Genomic DNA, 10550 nt, shown 5'->3' on the forward strand with positions numbered 1-10550 from the left:
TGTCCGATTGAGCAGCTGCACTCCCCGCTGTGCGCTCAGACGGACGGGCTTGGCGCTCCGAGGTGCGCAGGGTCTGCAGGCTGCCGCCGCCTCCTCTCTGCCTGACGAGAGCGTCTCTCCCGCCGCTACCGGCACTGACAGCCGCCCCGCCGTCCCTCCGCTCTCCAGGAAAACACCTTTTGGGAGATATAAAACAGCTTTTTCCGACGCTCAGCCTCCTCTGAAAGCCGCCGTGGTCTGGCTGCCTGCATAAAGAGCTGCGGTACAGAGAGAGAGCCTCCCTTCTTCAGCTGATAGATACCAGGTAAGGCAATTTAACATCCATTTGCTCTGGGAAAATGTGTGTTTTTCCTACTTAGTGGTGTGTTGCTGGGTTGGTAAGTGCTTAGAGCGGGTTGCGGGGAAGAACAAAAGCTAATGCACAAAATGGATTGTTCCAGATAGACTGCACCTGCTTTAAATGAGTCTGGCTGGTTGTTGGATGTAAATATACAAACCACTTCTGCAAGGTGCTGTCAGAGGAAGGCGGCGTAGTGTTGCACGGGAAAGTGATTTTTATTCATGAAGGTTGATGCTTAATTGCGTCTTCACAGATGGACAGTAAGTGATGTAGTGATTAATAAAAAGGCGGGTAAACTGTGACCTCCAGGTGATGATCATGAGGCAAACAGCTGCCAATATCAACAAAAATCAGTTCTGCTTCCAGGAAATCGTTCATTCTTCATATAACTTACATCAGTTTTATACTAAATACTAGCATACATACTAAGATTCACCCCATTTATGTCAGAATTAAATGTGGCTAAACTCCTATTACGCAAATATAAAGGTGGGTAAACTGAGTTAAGGATGTTTTTGAAGATAAAGATGTTTTTTTTATTTTCGATGTTGGCTTCACCTGATGCCATCTAGGTAAACGTTATGTGAAGCAGCTGCTGGAGACACTCCTACCTTTGACCTCCAGCCAACTCCATCCATCACACTGCCATTTTGCTCCCTTTAAAATGTCCAAAGTAGTCTTTCTCTTGAACCTATTCTCAAATCTTGTTAAGCATGCGTCCTTGAAATGCGCCTGACTCTCACCATCCTATGCGGTTGAAGTCTTACCTTTGGGGGGGAAATGTAATCTGAGTTTGGTTTTATGAGACACAGGTTGGATTAGAGCTCACCCTAATCTATTTGGTGTCACCCATAGCCTGCTCTCATAAATGCCTGGAACGTTTTTAATAATAGATGGCTGAATAGAGTCACTGGCTCCACCATTGATTCTTGTCTGTGTGGGGCTGTAAAGACGAGTCTGATAAGAAACCAATGAGGGTGTATTTTCCTTTACAACAAAAATCTATAGTAATCATATAATACATTTTAAAAGGATGCCATATAAATATCCCAGCAAAACTGTAAGTCCCTATAGGAATATTAATACCATAGGAGATAAAAAAAAACATCATAAGGCTATTATAAACTCAGTATTGAGTACCAAAGACACACTATAAGTCCCTATAGGAATTTAACAGTGATTTTTAATTGGGGTTGGAATAGATTAGATCCAAATTCTCTCATAATTGCCTATGCACATATTCCATAAGCTTCTTGTGATTTCACGGGTTACAAAGAAATTTGCTCTCGCCACGTTATTCACTCTTTGTATTTGTTCCAGAGAACAATAACGGCTTCTTTATTCCCCTAATTGAATTACACGCCCAAGTCAGGCGCACCAATTATTGCCTTGATTGTGTAACAAGTGAGATGCTGCGGCATCTGGTGTCCCCGTCCCACAGGACCAGTATCAGGCCGGAGCTGGCGGTGCGCCCATTGATGGAGTTAACCCCTTATTCATTCAACCAGAAGCTGCAGAATTGAAAGGGCTCAGGATTTCATCTCGAGGGAATACTAATGACCTTACCAGAGAGACTGCCTAAGCCTCGCTCACCATCAGCCCAGTAGGCAGACCTGATCGCGTGCCAAGACTTTCAAGAGTCATGTCGGGGGTAGATGTGGTCTGGTAGAGAGACTAAGCAAGCGCTTTGATTAGTCCGGGAGAAGTCATTAGCCCGGGCGAACGAACGCTGCTCTGAAGATCAGTAGGTAGGCTGCACGGGTGCCAAGTCAAGTTTATTTACACAGCGCTTTTAACAGGACTGCAGCACTTCAGTCCAGTCTTGTGCCGATTTTGACTCGGACTTGTATCTGTCTCATATTGGATGGATCCCGGAGATATGTTTTTTCTTCACCTGGTCCACCCTCATGTATTTTCTCCCCGGCGCTGCAATCAATTTAAGGGATTACACCTGTGTTTAGCATGTGATGGTCCTTAAACTTCTATGCACTGATTAGTCAAAATCTTAAGCACTGATTAGTTGGATGTTGAAGGGTTTAGTACAGAACTCCTGCAGATGGATCTACATCTTTGTTGATTCTTAAGAAACTCCTTAATCATTATTTTTAGGTACACTGTTTATTGCCTATTGTGGTCTTGGTCTTGAATAGGACTCAATTTGCTGTTGTCTTGGTATTGACTTGGTCTTGACCCCCTTTGGACGTGGTCTTGACTCAAACTCGCCTGGACCTGGGCTTGGAATTGACTTGACTGGTCTTGACTGCAGCCTTGGCTTTCGATACTTCAGTACTAATCCATGATATTTGCGTATAAATAAATGTCTGTTTTGCTTCTCTCTATTAATGATTGATGTAACACAACAGTGATTCAACGTATATCCAGTGTATGAAATCTTTTCCATTGTCTGTTCTAAACAGCCGGTGTTTGGTAGATCTTTCCTGGGAAAAATCCTCAGAAAACAAATGACACACGTAGACAAAAAGAGGGATAATAGAGACAAGAACTAGTAGAAGATCATCACGCAATCCAAGAAATGTGGTGTGTCGTCTGCTGTGGGAGGAGAGAGGAGGGTTGATGGGATTTGTTGCTGGTTCGTGTCGGTGTTGTACGGCTCGGAGAGGCTGATTGCTACCGGTCGGTTGGAGTGGACTAATCAGAGCGGAGGAGCGGTGAACCCTGAAGGACTCGACCCCCATCTCCAGTCCTGGCCCATCCATTCAGCTCTCCATTTTCACTGTCGCTCCCCCTCGTCTGCTGCTTCCCGCCTCCCTCACCGCTTTCATCCTATTTCCATTCAGTCTCTCCTCTGGTCCCTCTCCTCTATTCTTCCTTACTCTCATCTCCTCTCCTCTTCCTTACTCTCCTCTCCTCTCCTCTTCCTTACTCTCATCTCTCCTCTCCTCCTCTCTCCTCTCCTCTCCTCTTCCTTACTCTCCTCTTCCTTACTCTCATCTCTCCTCTCCTCCTCTCTCCTCTTCTCTTCCTTACTCTCCTCTTCCTTACTCTCCTCTCCTCCTCCTCTCTCCTCTCCTCTTCCTTACTCTCTCCTCTTCTCTTCTTTACATTCCTCTCCTCATGGATATGTTGGACATACGAGCAAATTAATAATTTGAATGTTGCTGTGAATATTGAATGTAGAAATGAGACTGAATTTAATTTAACAATTGAGATGCGAGTGTTGAAGTTTGGAGAATATTGATCAGCCTTTCCTTGTGATTTCATTTACTGTATTTGATGATCAAGATGGTCGATTGATCGCTAATGGATTGATGACTGTACATTTTTGAGTTTGTTTATTGCTGAGTGTATCTATTATCATTTCCTTCTTTCTCTCCTCTCTTCTCCCCTTTTGATTTCGCAGCGTTTTTTTCAAGCCCTTGCGTCGTGCGTGTGTTGGATCGTGAGGATAGTGTTTCAGCGAGAGATCAATGATGGCTGAAGATATTTCATTTAAAGTGTCAGATGAAATTAGGATGAACTTCTGCAGACGGGGCTTTAACGGCCTGGATAGAGAGCAGCGACAGGCTCTCCTATCGGCATCAATTAGCTCCATTGTCATTTTAGGAGGGAAACTCGTTTGATTAATCGGACCATAAGTAGCACCTGGAGGGAAGCCATCTGATGCTCTCAGGGGTTAGCCTAGTCTTCTCTGGCATTAGGATTTTATTTTAAATTGGCTAATTGATTTTTTGAAGACCCTGAATGACATCCCTGCCCGACTCCATCCTCTTCTCCTGACTAGGGCTGCAACTAATGATTATTTTCATTGTCGATTAATCTGTCGATTATTTTCTCGATTAATCGATTAGTTGTTTGGTCTATAAAATGTCAGAAAATGGTGAAAAATGTCCATCAGTGTTTCCCAAAGCCCAAGATGACGTCCTCAAATGTCTTGTTTTGTCCACAACCCAAAGATATTCAGTTCACTGTCATAGAGGAGTAAAGAAACCAGAAAATATTCACATTTAAGAAGCTGGAATCACTTATTTCTTTATTTTTCTTAAAAAATTACTCAAACCGATTAATCGATTATCCAAATAGTTGTCGATTAATTTAATAGTTGACAACTAATCGATTAATCGATTAATCGTTGCAGCTCTACTCCTGACTGACAATGTCCGCCGCTGTTTTCTGGCTTGCAACACAGCCACGTTTACCCATAATATACTGTTGCATATTAAGCATGTTGAATTCAGAACTGTCTGCTGTATTCGCAGACTGCAGGTGGATGCTCAAAGAGTTTAGTGCAGAGTGATTCTGACACGAGCAAAGACTTGTGTCAAAAAAGGCAGGATAGAAGACGAGTTATACTGTGTAATCAAACCGCAGAGACGAGACTGCAGGAAACGACGGCTTTTTTTGCTTTGTTTTCTGAACAAGGGAAAGGCTTGACTGTGTTGTGAGACGGAGAGAATAGGGAGTAATGAGAGAGACAGAGAGAGAGAGGGGAGAGGGATGGGGTGGAGGGGAGCGAGACAGAGGGAGAGAAGGCAGGAGGGGAGGGGAGGGGAGGGGAGGGGGTTTATTTGTCACCAGTGAGTGTTAAGGGCAGAGAGCTTCATGACACTGATGGCTTGTGAAGCTACTCTCAGTGGCTGCTGAATGAGCTTGTCGTGACAGATAGTGCTCTCCGTCCCTGAGCGGCCCGTGGCTGTGGCTAGCTCTTTCAATACAGTGAAACAAGAGTATGAGGTGGTGGTGGTGGGGGGGGGGAGCGAGGAGGGGGCGAAGATGATGATAAGACTTCATGAAATTAGGGAACCATCACCTGATCCTCCCTTGGGTGAGGTAGTGGTGGAAGGGGGTGGGCAGGGTGCAGAATTGATGGCTGACGCTTTATAGCATGGCGAGAAATTAAAGATATTCTGTGAGATTCCTGCTGTGTTGTTTCTGCACTGCACTTCCCAGAGATCACCTGTCAATCAAACAGTGTGGGCGGAGCTTGGATTTTCTCTTGATGCAGTTTGAGTTTCTCTTTTCTTTGTCTGTTCAGCCATGGTGGCTATCGCTGCTCATGCTACCCACCCAGTTCTTCTTCTGTTTATAACAAACAAACTGGAAATGTAAAATGCAAATCCTTCATGAATTGGGTATTACAGGTTGTGAGCATTCAGGTTTTTTGTCCTACTTGTCATTTTCAGGGCTTTTTTATTAGATATTTTCCTGCTTTGGACCATAGAATTTAAACAAATGTTGTGAGATCATCCACAATATCAGCTTCACTGCTGTGATCGAAATTTCTTGACAGTGAGGGTGGGTTGAGGGTGGCCGATTGGTTAAGAAGTCATCCCGTAAATGAAAGGTCACATGTTTGATTTCCCTAGCAGCCGTATCTCCTGTTGAAGTGTCCTTGAGCAAGAAACCAAACTCTTACCTGCTTACTCGTTGTTAGTCGCTCTGGGTAAGACAGCTAAATGCCTAAAATTTTAATGTAAATGGAGAGTCTACGATAATGGTTCCCAAACTTTTTAATATAAAGAATCCCCTAGTAGATATAAATTAGGCTAGGAACCCCATTCTGTGAGGACTTCCACTGTTTGATATATTCTAGAGCAGGACTGCATGTCTATAGGCCTTTTGTAAATGGAGGGATAATTGGAGAGTAAAACCCATGATCAGAAAAGACATCATTATACATTCTGTCATTGTGCTACCGATTTCTGGTAAACACTACAAACTCGTACAAACACTACAAAAAGTACAAACACTACAGAGATTAAACCATTCCACATTTTGCCTCTTACACCGCCCCCTCAAGGCCCGCTGGTGGTCCCCGATCCCCACGTTTTGTGACTCACTGGTCTAAGAGTCAAAGGAACAGATGGCTGATTGGAAGAGCTTGAGACTGAGATTGATGTAGAGTAATCCAACCTGCTTGTTTGATGATGTTAACCTTTATAACAGCTGCTCCGACTACCCACGATTCCACCGGCGCCTTGTTGACACCTGAGTTATAGTCCTATTTCCTCTGCCTGAGCCTCCACCCTGCAGTGTCTCCTCTTTTTAACCTTTATTGGTCCAGGGAAAGCTGGCTGAGCATACATTCTTTCCCAGCAACACCCCACTTCAGTATTCACAACACATTCACAGTCTGTCTGATATGGAGCTGCCCAGTGCAACCTGGTTCTTCTACAGTTGGTCACTGCATCTTCACTGGAATAGCTGGAAGTAAACTGCCTTGCTCAAGGGCACTTTGACAGTAATTTTTGAGGGATCGGAGAATGTTTCTCTTTCCCTTTCCCCACCCACATTTCCCCATCCCATCTGGGGATTCAACCTGCCAACCTTCCACTCATGAGCCCAGTCCTCTAACCTCTAGGCTACCTCCGCTCCCCACTGCAATGGTGCTTTAGTTTGAATTCAATTACATAAATTCACTTCAACGCAGAGCTGCCCGCCAACGAAAACCTGAGCGATAAGCACCAGGGGCTTGGGATGACGTGGGCGTTGGGAAGGTAGTGGTGAATTACAGCCTGTTGGGGGGGATTGGCCCACTATGGCTGGCAGCATATAACTAATGGCCAGGGATGAACAAACCAGAAGGCCAGGAAGCCAAGTTTCACTGGAGCGGGGGAAATGCTGCAGTAGTGGCCAGACCCAAGACACACAAATCGAATGCTGATAAAAGTTTGTGATTTAATCATCTTGGTTGTAAATTTTAAAATTTAGCTATAACATCTAGATTCTATCCTATTTATGGTTTTATGTGTCATTGTCTCAATTAAGTAATCTAACAGTTCAAACCATAATTCACTGGCACACTGCCATCTTGGACCAAGCCAGCTCAGCCCTGATTGACTCTCGTGTTAATACATTATGTTTGATAAGCAGTGCTGACTACAGGCTTGACAATAGTGTTACATTACTTCTGATAAGCAGAGCTGAGTACAGGGTCTTTACTTTCATGCCCAAAATGCCAATGAAGTGGCAGGAACAAGCTACAGTTGAATGGCTGCAAGAAAAGAGAAATAATGGAAATAGGCTTCAGGCTGCATTGTGGGAACACACACCAGAGTCTGCATCTATTTCTTATGTATATCAGTGGGCCAAATGGGCCTTTTTTCAGCAGGATATAAAGACGTGACTCATGCTAATGTGTTAATATGAAACACTGCCGGTGTGCCCCACACAAACGGTCGAATCTGCATTTTTACGTAATTTGCTGAGAGATTGATAACCCATCAATTTGAATGTGGCAGGCAGGGAGCAAGGTAAGGGGAAAAAGAGATATATCCCCACTTGCTTCTTATTTACTCCAGGCTCATTCATCTCCTCCCTCGGCCAAGTTGAGGTTGACATTGAAATGGGTGTGTATTAAATACAGAGAAAGGAGGCTCGGATATCTATCTTCCCTATATATTTTTTATTTTTTTGTTGCCTCCTCTCCTTTCTCCTCAGGAGCAAATCAGAAATGATAAATGGCAGCGTGGTTTAATGAACTCGTGTCGGAAAAGCAAGTGCTGAAGCAGGCACATTACATGCTAACTGCGGGGATATGAAGACAGACTTTTGCCAAAAGCCTGCAGCAGTCACAGAAAAATGCCTCCACTTCAATTAAAGGGATGATCCGTAGAGTAAAGGGGGGATCTGATAAAGAGGCAGTCACGAGGGGCTTGTGGGATCCCCTCTACACCCACGTCGTACGCACATAGGAACAACCCAAACCCTCCCCTGTGACTAAATCTGCCTTCTTTTTTTATTATGAGCATGTACCAGCAGCAAAATCTGACACATTCGCTGCGAGTCCCTGGGGTTCGTCACTCACAGCGCTCTCTCTCTTTCACACACACATACATACACCTCTTCTAGGAAATTAGAGGGGGTAATTAACATCTTATGAGGCCCCTTTTTTTGTTTCTGTAAGCCCTGTGTCTACAATATAAACCGCTGCGCCGTTCTCTCAAGGCACAACCATTCCACATCACAGGCTCTCATCGCATGTCAGCCGGGAGCTTCAATCCCAATTAGAATTACATCTCTGTCTGGATCTTGAACATGGGCGTTGGTGGCGTTCAAAGCACCATGAACACATTTCATTAACCTAGTTGCCTCCTGCTGCCATCTATCTCCCTCAGTATCTAGAGGTAGCAAAGGCTGAGACCTCGCCGAACACTAATCTACTCCCATCTGACTGCATTGTCTGAGTGTATGTGTGTGTGTGTGTGTTTGTGTGCGTATGTGTGTGTGTTTCTCCTTTGTCTCCTGCACAATGCAACATGTCATTATGGAAGAATTAAATCCTCCCCTTGCCCCTGAGGAGTCCTCAGAGCTCGGGCTTTAGGACTGTCTTTGCTATTGTTTGTACGTGGAGGTTTGTATATGAAATTAGTGTTTGGGTGCACTTCTGCAAGGGCAAGTAGTTGTGTCTGTGTGTGTGTGTGTGTGTGTGCGGCTGTGCGTGTGTGTGTCTCTTCTTGCATAAGCGGTGGTGGTGTGAGTGTGCATGCGTGTCTCGGGGAAGAGTTGGCCGCGGCCCCGGCCAGGGAATGTTGCTGACACAAAGAGAACGCAACCGCTTTTTCTTCTCGTACAACAATCAGCATGGCATCAATCGTACCATCAAAGTGGTGGTGGGTTAGCGCTATGGGGTTAGCCGGGGGTAAACCGAAGGGGGCTCGCATGAATCATGAGGTTTTCGGGGGGGGTTCTGCGAGTTCACTTTAGGTTTAGGTTAGCAACGCCACGTGTGAATGTTTCAACGCACATTTCAAAGCGTGGAGGATGCAAACCTCTCTATCTCCATTACGACTTGGGTGTATTGAGCTGCTGGAGGCTAGACCCACATGGAAAGTCATTGATCTGCTTCCTTAAGTCTCAGAGCATGCTATGTAGTCTCATGGCTCCATGTTAACACACACACACACAGCCTGGAATATTTTCTACGATGGCAGTAGAAGGCTACTTTTTCTTTTTTCTGTGGTGAGTATTTCTAAAAGGAGGGAGATGAAATGTAGACTGTCACCCAAGGGACAAAGTATGATGGGAAAATGGCCTTATTTTTAGTGAGGCACTCTCTGAAAGCAGCAACATGTATAGAGCGCATAATGTTTGCTCCAGTAGGCTAACACTTGACCCTCTGGACGTTGTGTTCAGTGTCTCAAAGGGAAGAGGAGTTTTTGTTTGTGGTCAAGTCCGCCATGGCAAAATGATCATCAGAATCGCTTTATTCGCCAAGAGCAATAACTGTACAGGAATTTGTTTTGGTGACATGATCGAAGCTTATGACCTTCCACCTGTGAAATTGCCGCTGGATTTGCTTAGATGATGTGAAAACAGTGAAAATATTGAATTTCTATGAAGTCCAGGGGCAGCAACTCATGCATACAGAATGCATTCCAGTTTGTTTATCATTTCTCCCCTCGTTTCGGCGGTGTCGCTGCTAATGTCCTCTGGGCCCAGATGACGCTGCAACCCCTTTAATCACTGACAGACACACACACACACACACACACACGCAGACTCACTCACACATATCAACCAGCAAAGCATCTCCTCCTACTACTGATTCAGCGCCAATTATTTTTCCAGACACCGTGCTAGTCAGAAGATACTCGATGCAATTAGGCTCCCCTGCTTTGTTAGCGATTGAATTGACAGCATGCGTATGCAATCACTTTGGATACAGGACAGACAGATTGTGCATTCCCTGGCTGGCTGATGAGGTTTGAGGTTGTCATTAATGTTTGAATTGAGATGCAGTTCTGATTATTGCTATCCTATCACGGCTTAACAGTCTGGTGGTCAGCCATTGCGCTGTGTAGGCTAACAGTAATGAATTAGGTGGATTGAAGAGACTGAACTCACTCAACTGACATTATAACATGTTTAGACTATATTGTCTTTATATTAGCAGTATAAAGACTTTGCAGTTGTGCCACTAATCTCCAAGTAACCTCAGCTGACACCTTCAGGGACGTCTATTAGAGAACAGGCTGTGCGCAGATAACATCTAAATATATAACCCAGCCAACAAAAAGAGAGGCCTACATGAGAAGGATTGTTTTGTTGTGGGTGTAGATCCATCCACTAATGTTATGAGTAAAAGTGCATCATCTGATGAGATAGATTTGTTTCCAAATTGAGATTACTGTTGCATAGGAAACTGCCCTAGCGCCAGGAGTTGTAGCTTAAAGGAACAGTTCACCCAAAAATGAAAATTCAGTCTACTCAATCTACTCACCCCCATGCCAATGGAAAGTCGGGTGAAGTT

Source organism: Centroberyx affinis, unplaced genomic scaffold (genome assembly GCF_046629955.1).
Source record: "Centroberyx affinis isolate AG114_WGS23_722 - 3 ecotype Tasmania unplaced genomic scaffold, CSIRO-AGI_Caff_v1 ptg002417l_1, whole genome shotgun sequence".
In the NCBI taxonomy this organism is placed as follows: Eukaryota; Metazoa; Chordata; class Actinopteri; order Beryciformes; family Berycidae; genus Centroberyx; species Centroberyx affinis.